We start from the raw sequence: 19,944 nt of genomic DNA, 5'->3' as shown, positions 1-19,944 counted from the left end.
GAGTTTACAATAGAATTGAAAAAAAAACCTTTAGCTGGAAGCGAAGTTAATGTGTTAACCCAAGCCATTGCCGATCTCAATGCGTACTTTGCGCCCACCCTGTGTAAAGCCGTGCACAGATATAATTTTTACCATAGGAAGCATGAACCCTATGAGAAAGCGGAAGATGACATTGCTTCCCTAAGAAGATTAGCATTATCCTGCAAGGTTGGTGTCATTGAGGAAGAGTCAATTTGTGACCAATTAATTATGCACTGTAACAACCAAAACTTGCAAGATAAACCTTGGATTAATGGGGATGCTAGTTTGCGAGAAATTTCAGCCATCATCAGCAAAGCCGAACTAAGGTCCAGATGTGCTAAAACTGTCATTGCCAAGTCCAAAGGGGATAATAGTGATGAAATGGTGAGGATTATAAAAACTAACTACACCATCCTGAACAAGTTAAAAAGAAAAATTATAAACAACTGGTTAAGGAGAAAGGCAGGAACAAGGAGCGTGCAGAGAAGTTATTGGACATTAAAGGGAAGTGTTACCGCTGCAGTAGCTTTTCACACCTGGTTAAAGATAGGAAATACCTGGAGCTAGGTCAAAAATGAACATATTGTAAAATGTCTGTAATGCACGCGCTTATCGTACATCCAAATTTGCAAAATGTATTGTTGATGAGTATGAACATGAGGATGATAGTGCTTACTCCGAGTGTAAAGAAAATAAGATATGTTGTATACGTGACAACAAGTGTTTTACTCTGGGTAAACAAAGGGAAAAACTAGTTTGTGAGATAATAGCTGGTGGAGTACAGGTGACCTTGATGGCTGACTCTGGCTCACCATACACCATTGTTAACAAAAACAAATGGGGTGAATTATTTAGTACTGTTATTGGTCCCAACCTAGAAAGTCCTGCTGTACATCCTGTAAGATACACTGGAGAACCTATCAAACTCCTGGGTTTTTCGCAATCTCACCTTCGAGTTTAAAGGAATAGTAGCAATGTGTAAGCTGTACGTGTCCAGAGCAGGACCCTGTGTGTTAGGTTGGTGGGATCAAGGTGAGCTTGGGATACGTTTGAATCCCAATAGTCAAGATCCTGTTCTGAACGTAAATCCAGCTCAGGAAGACCGGCGCGTAGAGCTCACAATAAAATGTCCTAATGTTTTCTCTGGATGTATTGGTGAGCTTAAAGGGTTTTCTCATAAAATAATCCTTAAGGACAATGCTAAACTTTGCATTCATAAATTCAGGAACATTCCCTTAGGTGTTAAAGATGTAGTTGTGTGGGAAATCAGAAAACTTGTGGACGAGGGCATAATTGAGAGCATAGAATCTTCTGACTGGGTCGCCCCTCTTGTCGTCGCACGCAAGGCCAACGGCAAGATCCGCCTCTGTGTGGACTTGAGGGAACTCAATAAAAACATTTTTATTGATGTATTTCCCCTTCCCAAGATATCGTAATTACTTTCAGCTACCAAGGACATTGTATGGTTTTCTACAGTTGACTTAACATCCACTTATCATCAGGTTCCCCTCCACAAAGACAGTAAACATCTCACCGCTTTTGTCACCCCCAATTGGTATCTTCCAATTTAACGGTGTCCCTTTCGGGTTGGAATCAGCTGCTCCCATGTTTCAATGAATCATGTACTTCATTTTCAAGGACATGAACAACATACTGTTCTTCCAGGACAATATCCTCATTATGGGGAAGGATAGAGAGGAACATGATAATGTTTTAAACAAAGTCCTTCAAGAATTGAGAAGAAAGGGATTGTCTAGCAAGAAGTCCAAATGTAAAATTACCATGAAAAGCGTAACTTATCTTGGACACAAAATAAGTGCATGTGGCATCCGCCCCAAGTCAGAAATTGTTGATGCCATAAAAATTCTCCCACTCCACAGAGCAAAGAGGAAGTCAGGTCCTTCTTTGGCCTGGCAGAATTTTATTCTAAGTTTGTTTGTAACTTTGCAGGAAAAATTTACTGTATCAGACAATTGCTAAAAAGGGTAGTACCTTTCATTGGTCTGAAGAATGTCAAGTGTGTATGGAAAGTTTAAAAAGAGACATTTGCTCCGCTCCAGCATTCTAAGGCTTCCACCCCAAACTCAATAGTATTATTACAACCAATGCCAGTGGAAGGGGCCTTGGTGCAGTTTTATCTTAGTTACAGAGAGATGGAACTGAGAATGTTGGGGCGTTTGCATCCAGGGCACTCACACCCACAGAAGAAAGGTATTCCGTTATATAAAGGGAGGCTCTTGGTTGTTTATGGGGACTTAAGCATTTTAGAAAGTTTGTGTGGGGAACATGTGTCACGCCAAGAACAGATCATAAACCACTTATAAAAGTCCTCACTTCGTAGGGTTTAAATAATGTTTCTCCCAGGATATCCCATTTCTCTGCCCAACTATTGGATATTGTGTATGAGGTGGTGTATGTCCCTGGTATTCGCAACAGAATTGCAGACTTTTTGAGCAGATGTCCCTTACCCTTGTGTGAAGACACAATAATTGATTGAGGCCATTGGTTTGTAGCAAGCATTTTTAGCAGTGAACATGCAAGCATACCCCATGACGACTGGGTGAAGAATATTTCCCTTGAAGAAGAATTACAGCAAGTGAGCGAATACATCCACAATGGTTGGCCTGAAAAGTCCTGTTTGCATAAGGTTCTAGTTCCATTTTGGGAAGTGAGAAATTAACTTTCCTTTGAAAATGAATTTTTACTGAGGGGAGATGAGTTAGTTCCTCCTAACACCTTTCGTGAGAAGATTATCAATCTATGCCATGAAGAACACTTAGGGATTGTTAAAACTAAATGCAAAATCAAACAATCCTACTGGTGGCCTGGTGTCGACAAGGACATTGAAAAAGTTGTCTGTGACTGTTTTGAATGTGCTAACTCTGATAACAGTCTAAGCACCTGTAAGCCCATTCTCCATCCTATTATAGTCACTAACATGCCATGGGAAAGGATTGGAGTGAACATATTTGGTCCTGTTAGATCTGAAAATGGTATGCATAAATACATTTTTGTTATTATGGACCATTTTTCCAAGGGGGCGTGGCCAAGCACGCGATGTAGAAAGACGTGCCCGGGCTGAGCTCTGAGCGAAGCTCCCCTGCCACGGGCTATTTATCCTGAATTCCAGGCGGAATCGAGCCCAAACTCGGACCGAGTGTGCCCGGACACCCGACCCACCTCCAGGGCGATTTTCGGGCGCATCGGAGCAACCGACCCTCAGACCGGCAGCGGCCCTGGCGACTGGCCGCCTGGAGTGCACTTCCGGCCGGCGGACCAACTACCTGAGACCGGGGATCCGGCCCTGCGGGGTAGGCCGCAAAACGAGTGCCCTGCATCACGCGGTCCGGCGGAGGAACAGGACCGCGTCCTACAAACCGGACACCCACCAGTGACCAGGCTCTGCAGGGGCCCCGGACACCAGCGGAAGATTCACCACCCAAGCCCACGGTAGGCCGCGAGACCAACGCACCTCGCCCGTCACCGCTGGGGGCATCCCGCCGAGCTCCGAGGCCACCAGGGGGTGAGTGCGCGAGCCTGGCTGGAAACTTACATTGGCGCCACTGCCCCAGGGCCCTGCCGGCCAACGACACACACAGGGAACCCGCGACGCGGTACCAGAAGTCCCCGGTGCCCCAGCCACTCGAGGGCCCTCGGCTCTCCGAACACCCACACAGAGCCGGCCCGTGGCGGTCTGTATCATCGCCCCTCCACACTCACTGGCGCTGGAGTCACCCGAACCGGCTGCACAGACACCAGTGAGCAGCCCAGCCGGGCCACCACGAGGCACACACAGACACCGTCACCACCGAGCCCAGCGACCCACCGCTGGAGACTGCACGGCCCTATCCTGCCAGGCCTCTGCACCTGCCCATCACATAAAAGACGACACGGATCGGCACCGGACCCTCCTGGCGCCCAAACCCGCGCCACTCACGAACTGTGGCCACGTTGCACCGGCCCCGCTGATACTCAGCCCAACGCTGAGAGACTCTCCCGCCCTGGCGCCACGAAGCCTGCGCAGCTCGCACGCCCCACATCCACCGGATTTGTACCAGACGTGGTAAACCCACACGCGGCGCTTGGTGTCGCCTACCATCATCCGGAAGAGCGCGTCCTCCCAGGCTCAGCGGACGGACACATCGGGGGAGACCTACCACTCCGACCTGCCAGACCGCCGCGTGGCACAGACGGGAGGCGAACGGCATCCAGGACTTCCACGGTGCTGACCGCCACGATCGGAAGTCCTCACAACAGCCGCCACGCAAACACCCTGTCCTCCCTAGACGGCCACGCAATACGGAACCCCGGAACCCAGCGGTGGGACGGTCCTCCCCCCCCCGCCTGCGGCCGCGCGACATCCACAACAGGTAACACAGAGAACCTGACCGAGAGACTCACGTGCTCTGGCCCCTCCGCCACGCATTGCGAGAATATACCCGCCCGCCTGACCGGCCGCGAAGGCCTCCCATATGTCAGGGGGGACCAGGGCAAAGACTGGCACAGGAGGAACCCTCGGCAAAGGGAAAATGGTGAAAAACGCAGAGGCTGACCAGACTGCCTCCAAGCTGGACACCATGTTGGCGGCCATGGAACGCCTGGAGGAATCCATGCAGCTGACCCGTACGTCGCTGGAGAACAGGATCGACAAGGTGGCCGTGGATCTGACACTCCTCCGGGCAGACCACAAGAAACTGTCTGACCGCACCACAACTCTGGAGCATACGATGGCGGAGGCCGCTCCTAAACTAACGCAGACGGACAAGCACGTCCAGGACCTGCTCAACCGGGTGGAGTTCCTTGAGGATAGGGCGGAGGACGCGGAGGGACGGGCCAGAAGGAACAACGTGCGCATAGTGGGCCTGCCGGAACGTTGGGAACGGAGGGAGACAGCGGAACACATGGAGACCTGGCTCAGAGAATTATTACCAGAAGGCACACTGTCGCCACACTTTGTAGTGGAGCGGGCACACAGAGTACCAACCCGCCCGCCCCCGGAAGGTTCCAACCCAAGGCCGATGCTCATGCGGGTATTGAACTACCGCGACCGAGATGCCATCCTCCGCGAGACGCGGAAACTATCCAATATACAGATAAACAACGCCAAGGTGATGTTCTTCCCCGATTATACCATACAAGTTCAGCGAAGACGTCAATCCTTTCTCGAGGTGAAGCACCGACTCAGACGCTTGGCTCTCAAATACTCGCTGTTGTTTCCGGCACGCCTCAGAGTGGTGGCGTTAGACAAGACCCACTTCTTCGACACCCCAGAGGCGGCGATGGCCTGGTTGGATTCGGGAGTGGACACGAACCCCGAGCCCGCGCCGAGAGAACAACGCCGGAACCGAGGCACTCGCAGACGGAGGCAGCGGCACGCCTCGAGGGCCGGGTCACCGACCGTGGAAACAGAAATCGGCCCCACCCCGGAGCAAATACAGAATGAACAATTGGAAGCCGTCCGAATAACAGCTGTGATCAGCGGGTCACAATCACCTCTACTGCTCTCCAACGCCAGCCCGCGTTCGCGCGGGAGCGAGGACGACGACTACATGTACGGTCTACCAGACGACTCGAACCCAGGGGGCCTGCCAGACGTCACCCCCCAAACATCGGATCTGATATCATAAGTGCTCCTCCCCGGCCCAGCCCTGGCTGGCCCAACGCGACTTGCACAGAGGAACAGTCAGCTCCTCCCCATCGATGGCCCGATCGGGGACTCACATGGATACTCCTGGAGGCCCTGGCAGCCACGGGTGCCGCCTTCTCCGAGGCCTGTGCTTTGCTACCGAACCCCGCCTTCCGGATTGCCACGGAGCTACAGTGGCACCGGGTGAGGGGCCGGGGCTCTTCTGCAGGAACGTCACCGGGACCATGACTTTGGAGGGGTGGACGGACCCCTAGAGGTGAGTGCCCCTCCCCCGGGGGAATGAAAGATGGGGCCCCGCCGTGGGACCAATTGTCTGGGTCAAGTGACACTGGGAACCCTAATCTTGCCACAGACATTATCACTGACTCTTGGCGCTCTTCTGGCCCACTGCCCGTGGAGGGGAGCCGCTTCGGCTCTTTCGGCATAACGAACTACCTTGTTTCCTTTCAGTGCTGTACTTAGTCAACCCCCCATTGAACTCACGGATTGATTGAGCTCGATAGAGCGTTTGGGCGACGACTTGTTTTTGTGTTGCCCTTTTGGCATTATGTTTATGTTCAAGTTCTTTCTCTTGAGACTAGTGTTGGTACTGACTTGCTATTGTGTGCATCCTTGGGTCTGTGGGGGGGACGTGAGGCAAAAATGGACCATTTTTCCAAGTGGCCTGAATACAAAATTGTGGAAAAGTCTGACTCTGAGAATTTGTTGTACTTCCTGGGAGACGTTTTCGCAAGGGAAGGTCTCCCTAAAGATTTAGTAACCGACAATGGTGGACAATTTGTGGGGGAGAGTTTCAAAAAGTTTATTAAAAACACTGGCATTGTACATAGAACAACCTCTCTTTATCACCCAGAAGGTAACAGAAGTGTTGAGCGATTCAATAGAGTGATCAAAGGCATTATTGAACTGTTGTACAGTAATGGTAAAGATTGGGAGGACGAATTGAGGAAAATAGTTTCTGCTTACAGAATCACCAAATGTCAGTCTACTAGGCAATCCCTATTTGAACTCATAAGGGGAAGTCCCCCCCGTTCCAAAGGTAATATGGGATGGCTTAGTTGCACTAATATTGTTTCCTGGTCTGTTGGGGAGTCAAGCAATCCCTGGAAGCCAATCAAAACCACATGGTGGAGAAATGTTCTGGCACCAACAAAGGTAGGCGAGTCAATTTATAGGTTGGTGACATAGTCAAAGTCAAGAAAGGTAGACTACTACGCAAAGGGGAGAGCAAGTATTCTGCTCCTCTCAAAGTTATTGAAATCCTTTGTAACGCAGCACTTTTGATTGATGGTAAAGTGTTGAGTGCCAACAGAATTGCCTTATGTAAAGGGCATATCGAAGTAAAACATGATTTATACAAACAAGCACACATGTAGATGTGATTGGGTTGATGACGTTAGTGATACTAAAGAGGTTTGGTCACCTGATTATGCCATCAGCATTCCCATTGAGCCTGTGGTAAGTTCCAGAAATGAGCAAAGTACTGTGGGTATCACGCCATATGTATAAGATACTACCCCTGCTAGTATTGAAGAAGCAGTAGTTTCTCGTACAAAACGTTTGTGCACTAAACCTAAGAAATTTGATGACTATGTTACACTCATCTACTGTTAAACTGTTTATGCTTCTCCTTATTTTTCTGTTTCTGGTGATGTAACTTATACCTTATTTCTGAAATGCCTTTATAGTCTTATTGTTTTATTGTTCTACTTATTATGTAACCTGGAAATGACCTTGTTGTCTTTCTCCTATTCTTCAAAATTTTATTGTTGTTTTGTTTTATTGATTTCTTTTGGTGGGAGGGGAAGTGTTGTGTTGATACTCAAGCTTGTGCTTGAGTCACTTTGGAGTGTTTACCCTCAAGTCTGTGTTAACATTCTAAGCGGGTGGTTGGACGTTGAGAGAGCTGCTTGCTGGCGGCTGCGTCCGCATATCCCTGCTGTCTTTGGGTCTCAAGCTACGAATAAAGGAAGTAATACTCTTTCACTTTGTCTTCCTACATTTATTCGCAACATGATCCAAATGTATGAGCCAACCCTGGCTACAACAAATAGTTCTACAGTGCACAAAGGACCATGGAGGACAGAAGGGAGTCCATATCAAGGTATTGTGGTGCACATAGGCAAATGAAACAGTTCTGGTATGAATCAGCTCATTACTCGAATGTAAAAGTAAACACTTAAAGAAAGCATTCACGTCAATGAAATTGAAAAGACTGCCATATGCTTCTGTGCTTAAGTTCAAAACTTTTGTGGATATTGATGTCTGACTGCAGGAGCAATCTTGCCTCATCTGTTCCTTAAAAGCTTTTTATTGACTTTCAGATCTAAGTGTACAAAAGACAAGGCAAAAAAGCTGACTCAGTAGCCCCTATATAATATAACAAAGCAATAATCCTTTGTCCAATTGTACACACTTGCCTCACGTCATCATCCGTCAGTATTGCTTGCATCTTGTGCATCATGTAACTGCACCCATAGCACTCTTGAAACATTTATACTTGTAAAATGTATTTAATTATTTGTCACCCTTCAGTGGGGCATGTGGTCAGAATGAAATATCAAATGTACAGGGCCACTTACCACAAATCCAGTCTTAACTCGGTAGATCTTGAAGCATGTTTTAGCGCCTCCACTGACCTTTCTTCCGGTAGCCATTTCAACATATCTTTGATCCATAATTTCTGCATAATTTACCTCTTCCCACTACTATTTTGCTGCTTGCTCTGCTGTTTTCGTGAGAGGCACATAATAATTGCCTAACAGTCATGATGACAGGATCCAGTACACATTCGATTTATTTGACAACATATGCACCCCTTCCATCCAGAATATATATGAATCCTTGTGCATGCGAACCATATCACAGACATGCCAACCCCCCCGATTCAGGCGTGAGACTACCGATTTGAAGGCTTGTCTCCTGCCTCCCGATTCCTACAAGCAAAAACCCGATTCCTCGGGGGTTTCAACTGACAGGGCTTGGTATTGTGTAAAGTGCTAATTCTTTCAGCAAAGAGTGGTGATGCAGGGGCTCTCGAAGGGGTGAAAAACCAACAAAACGTCATTAACAAGGGAATCCTCTTTTAAAGACTGTGATGTTGTATGCAGTCTAGTAGCTGGGATGGGAGGAGTCTAGGGGTTGAGGGAAGAGGAGGGGCAACGATAGGAAATGTCAGTTAGAGTAGGGACAGGGTAGGGAGCAGATGCAGAAATAAAGCTCTTCTAAATATACACTTGTCAGTCGTTATTGCTGCCACGACATGACAACTGGCGTCGAGGGTGGGATGCAAGTGACCTGCTAGCCCCGCTGAAGAGCAAGAGCGAGAACCGCCCTGTCCCGGACACCAGCGAGGCGTGATCTCTGTTGCGACGTCTGTGCCCCGAGTCGCCGCCGCCTACAGCCCGAGGCCAGCGGTAGAGGAGTCGTCCCACGACCAGGAGATCGTGTGAGGCCACTCCGGAGCAGCGGAAAGAAAAGCACTGCCCCTCCGGTGTCCGACGTGATTTTCGCGCCAAAATCGGGAGTGTGTCCCGAAGACCGAATTGAGGAGGAAGGAACTGGGAGCCCACCCCGGCCTTCCTGAAGCGTCCTGCCCAAGTGAAGAGCGCAGCACGAGGCGAGTGAAGCCTGCGGAGGCACCAGAACAAAAGCGCCGACTTCGCCGACATCGGGTCTCACCCCCGATGCGTGAGGAACGGCACGCAGCGAACGCAAGACGCTGGAGCTCGCCCCGACCTACCTGAATGGTGGAAAGTGGCCTAGAGGTGAAGGAGGAGCTGCCAAATCCCTGCTGCTGGGAGAAGAAACCCTCGGTGAGTGCCTAAAGAGACTGAGTGAGATCGATGCTGCATGAAACTCAAGCCTCGTGGATGAATGGGAGCGGCCAATTTGAAGTCAGCCGACTGCAAAGGACATCCCTGTGAAGTGAATGGGCGGCCATTTTAAAGTCAGGCACTTAACTTTGCTGCCTGACACGAAGCCTCTCCTCGCAGCTCAGCGGCCGGGCTTGGCTCCGCCAGCTTCCTGCTGCATCCGACCGGCCGGGCTCTGCTCCGCTGGCCGGACTACATCCCCCAGCATCCCTAGGGGGCAACGAGCACGCCTGGAAACAGCGCGCCAGGAGGCGTTTAAATCACCGGCAGGTCCCTTGTCCCGCGAGGACGTGCGTGGGACGCGCCGGACTAAGCCCGGACAAAGGGCGGGCCCTCAGTGGCTGAAGTAGGCTGGGCTGGGCCCACTTATTAACATTTTTTATTTACCTTGTTTGTAATTATTTCTTGTACAGCACTACATGGTATATCATGTCAGCTTAGCCCTTTTTCCTTCTACTCAGGAATTCTTTGAGACTCACCTCCATTTATTTATATTTTTAGTGTAATCTGTTATTAAGCATACTCATCGGGACTACCTTTCTCTTTCTATTATAAGCACAAGGATGACTGCTAAAAAGTTACGCTCAGGGAGATTACTGGGGGGAAGGTCCTGTATGAAGACACGTTCCAACCCCCTCAGAAACAGGGCTGCCACAAATCTGCTGTTAAAGGGACAATGTCAGCTGTTGAATCTTTGGGAAAAACCCCAGGATAAGGCTTTGTTAAACTCTGCGAACAAAGCTTCTGTTATAGCTTCTCCATCTTGCATAACCCCTGCGGTGGTTAAGAAGGTTCCTTTTCCGTTGATTGAAGTTTGTTCTGGCTCCTTGACTTTTGAGGAGCCTTGTCCAGTGTCTGTTGCAATAACTAGTGTTATCAAATCCCCTGTTTCCAGTTCTGAAGGCGGCCAACAAAAGAAAAATGTAGCTTCAACCCTTGAAGTATTATATTCTAATGTTCCAAGAGGAGATTCACCGCCAATGGTGGAAGTGAGGGGGGACTCCCATTTGTCGAGTATTGACCTGGAGTTATGCGGCCGATACCTAGCTGATGTTTCTTTGAAACCAGAAGAAGCGATCAAGTCCCCTATTGGTGTTACTCCATCTGGACTTCTGCTTTATAGTAGTACCCCCTCCATAAAATCACAAGATATTTCCTCACAGTTTAATATATCGAAGAGCCCATTGCTTAACATCTCTGGCATTGGTCCTTTAGGTCTTCCTGGCTCTGATAAATTGGAAAACCCTATTTCTGAATCTATGATTGCATTGGAACATTTGTTGGCATCCATTTTAATGTTATTGGGTAAATTTGTGGGTAGCTCTGATTGTATTTTGGAGTCAGTTACTCAGATATTAAATGTCTTACTATTAAAGCTTCCGGAAAAGGATCGTGATTTAGGTCCTAAGGCGGGATTGCAAGGGTCTGAGCTGAGTAGTGATCCCTTAGCCGGAAATGTTAATCCAGTCCAAAATAAACATGTGGTTATTTCTAATTATGAGCCTCCTCTAGTCTCCACATCTTCTGCATTTAATTGTGTAAGAAATTCTGTTCTTGTAATTAAAGACGAAAATATGTCTGTTACTGCTCCAGAACTTGAAAAAGAGCTATTCCCAATTTTTGTCCCCGAAAGTAAGGTCATAGGGGGTGTTGAAAAAGTAAAATCTGGAAACCATAGAAAAAATAAAGTGACAAAGAGAAAACCAATTCGCAGATATAGAAAAAAAAGCAGAGACAAATAATTTTTGAAGACTCTGTTGTTCCTGATATAATTGAACCTAGTTCTCAGGAGCACGTGCATGGGTCCTTGAGTCAGGAAGTTGCCATTCTTTCCTCTGATAATTTGAATCTCTCTGCAATAAATATTATAAATTCTCCTAAACGTACCATTCTGCCTGTGGGAGTCCCCTCCTTAAATGTAGCAGGTTTGACGATACCTCCCCTCGCAGTAGAGCTGATAGAGTCTGGTCCTATCGTACCTGTGGTTCTTAATCCACTAGCACCTGTTTTTCATACTACTGGTGTCGACGTTACATGGCCTCACCATTTGCCCACAAAAGTATCAGAAGCTTTTGTTGATACACTGACTTTGGGTTTTCTATCGTTATTTGATTCTGATCAGCCTCTAAATAGAGCATGGCTACTCAAATGTTTCAAAAGCATAGAGAGTCTAAAGTTAATCCAAACAAATGATATTGACTTAGTTCTCCTATCCGGAACAGCTACCTCGCCCTATGCTAGGGTAAAGTTCTATTCTAAATTTATAGTAAATCTTATATTACAACAGGCTGAGAATTTCCAGCGTAGGGGAATTGATGTTTTACCTGTTTTTTCTTCTCGTAGAGACAGTTTCCCTTATAATAGACTTCCCCAGCAGGGCAATGGCAAAAATGGGCATACTACTTCTTATGACGATTTAAAAATATGGGTATCGAAAAATACTCGTCTGGTGACACATGTAATGTCCCCCCCTTTAATTCAGAATAGTCTCCCAATAGAAGACAATCAGCGGTGGAATTGGCTGCCCGGTGCTTTATCTAGTAAAACCACAGATAACCCTAAACTTTTCCAACATCTTTAGCAGTAACTTGAAAGTTATCTCTTGGAATGCCGCCGGGATAAACAGTAGCCCTGAGAAATTACAGTACTTATTCTCTTTGAACGCTAGTGTGATTTGCATCCAAGAGACTTGGTGCGCTAGTAGAATGTGTGTAGGGAGAGATTATTTTGTATTAGAGGCGGTGGCTGCTCCATCGAAGAAAGGGCGTGCAAAAGGGGGAATTGTGTGCCTTTTATCTAATAGATTGAAGTGGAACTTCACCCATTATGTTGATCCCAGCAACTTATTTCAAACTGTGTCCCTCTGTGGCTTAAATAGCAGGGGAAACTCTAATTCCTTGGTAATAATAAATGCCTATATTCCACCCGATGAATGTTTTAATATCCTATTGAAGCAAATGTTTTCATATATTAAGCAGATTAAAGATGTGGAATTTCCCCCATATGTTTTGCTGGTGGGCGATTTTAACTGTAAAGTTTCCAATTCAAGCCTAGAGCTATATAGAAATAAATTTAAAGAAGAAGCCCTCTTCATTCCCCAATCCCTCTTCCCTAGTAAAATTAAAACTAATAAGAGAGGGAAGTTATTGTTAGAAGAACTTGCAGCGGCAGAGGGATTAATAGTGAATGGTAGGCTTCCTTCCGATGTCCCTGCCAGTTATACCCATAGATCTTCCCAAAGTGAGTCAATTCTGGACTATGTAATCTCTGATTATTGTACTTTCTCCTTAGTGAAGGATTTGGTGGTCTCGTTGACACAATTTAGAGACCACAACCTGATTACTATAAGCCTTTCTTTTCTTCCTCCTGATTCTGATCCATGGTCCTTTGGCAGTGACTTAGTTAACTTTCATAGGGACTCTGGTAGATGTTTTTGGAATTTTAAAGCCAAGAAAGGCCTGGAGGGCATACTTGGTAAAGTAATATCAGAACTGAATGTTTGGCAGGGTTCAGAATTGATCTATTTTGAGAATTTTATGAAAGAGGTCATCTCTGTTGCCAAAAGGTCCAGATTTTCTGAGAAAAGGATTTATGTTCCCAGACCAATTTTCCTCCTAAACAAAGAAATAAATAAATTGGTGCGGGAACAATTTTTGTGTAGATCTATCGAAATGAATAGGAAAATATGTTTTCTAAAAAGAAGGAAAAACAGAATCAGGAAGAAATTTAGAAAAGAAAAAGAAGACTCACTTTGGATAAAACTTCGCTGTTTATGGCAAAATAAGACAATTTTGGTCTCTCATTGGCGAGGGCTGTGGAGCAAGAGTTAGCTCTCTCCCTATTCCCATTGCTGAATTATCATGGGTTACCTATATTTCCAACCTGTATGCTGGTAATATCGCAATGGTAGATTGTAAGGAGTCTATTAAAGAAGATGTGGTTCCTGTTGATTCTCCATCGGAAAAAACTATTGAATTGGCCATTAGGGAAATGCGCTCCTCCGGAGCAATGGGGCCTGATGAACTTCACATTTCAGTTTTGAAGCAGGATCCTATCTCATGGAGTAAGATTATTTTCCCTTTATTTTCCCTTTATTTAGATCTTGCTTTATTAGCAAAATCATACCCCCTTCTTGGAAGGGGAGCATATTGGTCCCCCTATTCAAAAAGGGTGATAGGGATAATCCAATGAATTATCGCCAGATAGCTCTCCTGGATGCCATTGGCAAAGTCTTTGCCAAATGTCTCCTCTTTTTAATAACGGATTGGGTTGAGGCGAATCAGATACTACCCCTTGAACAAACTGGCTTCCGCAAGGGGCATGGTACATTGGATAATCTTACAGCCCTTCAGGTTATTACGGACAAATATATAAGAGTTCGGGGGGGGGAGTATATGCGGCTTTTATTGATTTCTCCACAGCATTCAACAAAGTTGACCGTCCCCTGCTGTGGAGAAAATTGTTTGATTTGGGCATGCCTCCCTTCCTACTAGACTTGGTGCGATCCCTCCATACGGACACCTGGTGCCGAGTGTTACAAGGAGGAGAAAGGGGTTTATCACGGGTTATCCCCTCCATTAATGGATTAAAACAAGGCTGCCTTCTTGCTCCTCTACTCTTCTCTCTGTATATTGCTGATCTACCTGCTACTCTTTCATCTTGTGTTGGCATAGCCCCGGTAGTGGGTGGATCTTCTATTTCCTGCCTGCTATACGCAGACGACATTCTTATCCTGGATTTAACTCCTAAGGGATTGGCCAATCGTCTGCAGGCTCTACATCTGTTTGCAGAGTCCCATTATATGAGGATAAATGCGTCAAAAAGTAAAATCATGTGCATTACAGGAAAGAAAAAATCCAAATCTGAGAATTTTGGGTGGGCAGTAGGCGGCCAGAAACTGGAGGTGGTTAAGACATATACCTTTTTAGGAAAAATAATTTCCGCTAACTTGAGTGAGAAGCCTCATATTGATAATAATTCCCGTAAAGCCTGTTCCCAAGGCAAAAGTCTGAGTGCCCTTTACTCCGCTTGCTTATTGGAGGTTTTTAGGGCAACAATTCCTCCAACGTTACTGTATGGAATGGAACTGGTTGACATAAAGCACTGGGGCTTTTTGCAGACGATAGAAGGAAAATTATTAAGGTCTATTACATCTCTTAACCCGGCCTGTTCCGTGGCTGCGTGCAGAATGGAATTCGGTCTCCGTAGCAGCTGGGCGCAGGGCCTATCTGCTTTAGTTCGATGGGTTGTTAGCCTCGCTAGAGGTGAAATGGGGACTTTGAGATTCCTTCTTAAAGGGGAATTGTTGGGTAATTTAAAGGAGTACTCCCAAATTGTTAAGAACTTTAGAAAGGCTGTGGCACTTCTCGAATTAGAAGAGAGTACTCTCTTTACTATTTCTCCTTACCAGTTAAAATTCCTTTTGAAACAGGCGTCATGGGATTTATGTTTTATGTTGGATAAAAAGTCTATGCAAGCAAAGAGGGGAGGTGATCTTCTGGTTACCTCATATTCTATGAAGCTTGCCCAACCCTGTCGCCTGGAATTTACCCCATGGTATTCGGAGATTCTGGTTCCTGTTAAGGCAGGACCTGTTACCCTTGAATAATCTTTTAGCAAAATGGTATGGATCCTCTTCTAGATTTAACTTTTGTAATATATCTGTTCAGGATCGTTCCCATATATTGTTCATTTGCCATGCATTGCGTCCACTTCGTTTGAAGTGGATAAAACCAATATGTCTGCAACTGGGTATCCTTAATATGAATTATTTTTTACAGGCATTATATTCGCCTCCAAATGAAATGTTCTGCTTCAATATTTTTAACTTTTTAAAATGTTTTTTAGCTTTTTATTGATGAAATATGGAGGTTGGTGACATTGTCTCTCTTGTTATTGGAAAATGTTGTAGTTGTTATTTCATTTAAGAAAAATGTGTGTTTGTATTTGTTGTATTTTGTCTTATGTGGCCCTCTTTTGAGAGCCAAAACATAATAAAATAAATTAAATTGAAAAAATTGAAAAGTCAGGCATCCCCAGAGTAAGACGAAAACAAGCACTGAAAAGGCAAAAACAAGCATTGGCGAGTGCAAGTGCAAATGCAAAACAAGCATTGGAAAAGCAAAACAAGCATTGAAAGGACAAAACAAGCACTGAGAAAGCATAAACAAACATTGGCGAGTGCAAGTGCAAAGCAATACGAACATTGAACATTGTAAGGACACACACTAGTGAAAGCAAAAGTGCGGCACTGACACGTCGATTCAGCCATGGCGCAGTCACCCGTCAAGAATGGAGGTGATGCAGCAGCAGTTGCAGCCACCCCGGTCGTGGCCATTGTCTCACATCTACGTCCCCCGGAACTACTAACTCTGGTGGCTGGTGGAAGTATGGGCCCTCAGTGGCAGGAGTGGCTGGAGGATTTCGAAGACTACCTGGAAGGGTCAAAAGTCACAGGAGACCGAGACAAGCTAATTGCACTCCGCAATCTGGTCGGCAAAGAGATCGGGAAGGTCATCAAAGAATTACCAGCGGATGACAAAGGGACTTATGATAAAGTGCGTGATGCACTCAACAGAAAGTTTGTGCAGAAGAGAAACGTGGACTATGAGAGATATGTGTTTCATCAGGCGCGTCAAGATAAAGATGAGATGATGAGCACGTTCATCGCACGTCTGCGCCACCTGTCGCAGTACTGCAATTTTGACTCCTTTTCAACGGAAGACCCCATCCGACTGAGAGTCATTGAGGGCTGCCATTCAGAGACCCTTCGCAGATGCTTACTACGAAAAAGTCATGATCTCGATGAAATTGAGGAAATGACAAGAGTATATGACCAGGCGGAAGAACACGCCAAGAACATGGAGACTGGCCGAAGCGACAAGAAGGAACAGGCCTACTGAACACGAAGCTCCAGCAGTCGGAAAGGATCGAGTGACCACCAGAGACGGTCTCGTCCAGTGTCCCGACGCGGTTATCAAAGTCATCGACGACATGAATCCAGAAGAAGAGAAATGAAACCGAATCACAACAAAAAGACTGAACGCCCACGGAAATGTTATAGATGTGGGTATGACTTCCCACACACAGACTCCTGTCCCGCGATGGGCCAACAGTGTCGAAAATGCGGGCGTATGAACCATTTTGAAGTAATGTGTGGGGTTTTCAACAAGGAGAGAAGGAGTGAGACAACTAGATCCCGACCAGAAGGAAAGCGACACTACGCAAAAGCCGTGCAAGACCGGACACCATCGTCGTCCAGATCATCACGCTCCAACAAAGAGTCACACAGATCCCAATGGACCAGAAGATCTTCGTCGAGAGATTCAAGATCAAACTCGAGAGAAACGACATATACAGATGAATATATATGCATGGTAGCTGGCCCAGATCAATTAAAGAGGTATCCTCCGTTGGACATTGAAGTGGGGACCCATGCCACCAAATTTGTACTTGACAGTGGGGCTTCACTAAACTACATACCCGTGACCGAATACAAGAAAATGAGGCCGCCACCGGCTTTGAGCCCCGCGCATGTCAGGGTGTTCACCTGGATGGCAAGAAAACCACTCCCCTGTCTGGGCAAATTTGCAACAACACTCAAACATGAATCCACGACGATACAGGCCTACATTCACGTCATTGAAGGACCAGAGGCTGACTGCCTCCTCAGCCTGCCCACAGCGGATAGACTTAGACTGGTAGAAATACTCTATTGAGTACAGGCCAATCCAGACATCGTCCGAAAATTCCCGAAACTGTTCAGCGGACTTGGCAAGATGAATAAGTGCCTAATTCAATTACACATAAATGATCAGGTGCGCCCCATTGCCCAACACCCAAGGAGAGTACCTTTCCACCTTCAGCAGGCAGTGGAAGACGAGATTCAGGAACTGCTTCAGGCGGATATCATTGAGAAAACGGATGGTCCCACACCGTGGGTATCACCAGTCGTGATCGTTCCTAAGAAAGGCACCCCATAGAAAGTAAGATTATGTGTGGACATGAGGCTTCCCAACACAGCCATAGAACGAGAGAGACATCCAGGACCACACCTGAGTGACATGATAGCGGCCTTAAATGGGGCCCGGGTATTCTCGAAGCTAGACCTTAACAAGGGCTACCATCGGCTTGAGCTACACGAGAAATCACGATATATCACAACGTTCGCAACTCACCTGGGCCTATTCCGATACAAGAGACTAAACTTCTGTATCTCCTCTGCAGCCGAAATATTCCAGGAGACCATACGCCAAACCATCAGACACATCCCGAATTCACTAAATTACAGTGATGACATACTGGTCTATGGATCCAACACCCAAGAACATGACCAAGCCCTGGATCGAGTGTGCCATGCTCTCCTAGAGGCGAACTTAACTTTGAACAAAGACAAGTGTGAATTTCACCAATCCACTCTCAAGTTCTTTGGCCATGTGTTCTCAGGGGCAGGAATGAAGCCTGACCCCGAGAAAGTCACCGCTCTCAACACCACCAAGAGTCCTCAAGACGTCAGCGACGTTCGATCATTTCTTGGAATGGCCAGTTACTGCTCCAGATACATCAGGGACTACGCAACCATCAGCCATCCACTTCGTGCCCTCACTAAAAAGGACAACCGTTCGAGTGGAGCCCTCAGTGTGAGAGAGCCTTCCAAGAGATCAAACAAGCGGTGGAATCGGCAGACAATTTTGCCTACTTCAACACCAAGCGGAAGACAGAAATAACAGTAGATGCCAGTCCTGTGGGTCTGGGAGCCATCCTAGCCCAGTATGACAATGACACGGACCAGCGCCACATTGTGGCTTATGCCAGCCGCAGCCTGTCTGACACCGAAAGGGCCTACTCCCAACCCGAAAAGGAAAGCCTCGCGGTAGTGTGGGCCTGTGAACATTTTCATGTGTTTATCTTCGGCAAGCACTTCACCATGATCACCGATCATCAGGCCCTGGTCACCATCTTTGGCAACCCCAAAGCCAAGATGCCGCCCCGCATTGAAAGATGGGGTCTGAGACTGCAAGAATATACGTTCACCATCATTCACAAACCCGGGAAGGGTGAGAATCCAGCGGACTACATGTCCAGACATCCGCAGGCATCTCAGGAGTCATGTCCCTCGATAGCTGAGGAATATATCCACTTCGTGATAGATGTTGCCCGACCACCGGCAGTCCCAATAGACGCTATCAAAGATGCAACGATGCAAGACAATATTCTGCAAAAAGTAATACGCCGTTTGCGCACGCATCGTTGGAGACATGAGAGTGAGGATGAAGAGAGCGATCCTCAAACACGCCAATAAATGCAAGCTTTCCGACACGTCAGCGATGAGCTGTCAACCACCTCAGAGGGGCTCCTACTGAGGGACCATCGGATCGTAATCCCGAGACAGCTACGGCAAGGAGTAGTCAACCTCGCTCACAAGGACCATCGGGGAGTAGTCGCCACCAAGAGAGCTTTGAGAGAGAGGGTATGGTTCCCGCAACCAGATCAAATAGTTGAGCTCACCTTGAAAGACTGTCCTCAATGTCAGCTGGTAAGATCCGGAGTACCTCCAGCTCCTCTTCAAATGACTCCATTACCAGAAGGGGTATGGCAGGAATTCACCATGGACTTCTATGGACCCCTACAATCAGGCCGGTATGTAGTGGCTATCATCGACGAGTACTCAAGATTCCCGATAGCCCGGTTTGTGACCTCCACAAATGCATCCAGCACAATTGCCGTGCTAGACGAGGTATTTGCTGCATGGGGCGTTCCCAAAGAACTCAAAACGGACAATGGTCCACCATTCAACAGTCATGATTTCCATGAATTTGTGAGGCATCTAAACTTTCGACATCGAAAGGTTACGCCGTTGTGGCCGCAAGCCAATGGCACCATTGAAAGATTTATGGCCACACTCAAGAAGACATTCCAACAGGCCACGCTCGAGAAAAAGGACTTGCAAACTGCTCTAAATGAAGTGCTAAGAGCGTACAGGACCACCCCACATGCCACCACTGGGAAATGTCCTGCCACCCTCATGCTCGGGCGACCCATCCGGACAAGGATCCCGATGTGGGAAGGAGCTCTAACACCAGTGTCCCCGACTCGCACCCATCAAGAAACAGTCAGAAATGATCAAGCGGAGAAAAACAGGATGAAGACGTATGCGGATGCCAGAAGGCGTGCCAAGTCTCCCTCTCTCCAGACTGGGAATTGGGTACTAGTGAAACAGGAGCAAACCAAGAAAACAGACTGTCGATTCAAGAATGAGCCCCTGTCCATCACTCAGCAGAAAGGCACCATGATCACTGCTGAGTCCGGGCAAAGAAGAATTACTCGAAATGTGTCTCACTTTCAGAAGTGCACACCAGGCCTCAAAGAAGCACTTGACAAGGACACAGCACCACGTGATGG

The sequence above is a fragment of the Lissotriton helveticus genome, chromosome 8 (assembly GCF_964261635.1).
Source record: "Lissotriton helveticus chromosome 8, aLisHel1.1, whole genome shotgun sequence".
Lineage (NCBI taxonomy): Eukaryota > Metazoa > Chordata > Amphibia > Caudata > Salamandridae > Lissotriton > Lissotriton helveticus.
Note: the sequence above shows the minus strand (reverse complement) of the source record.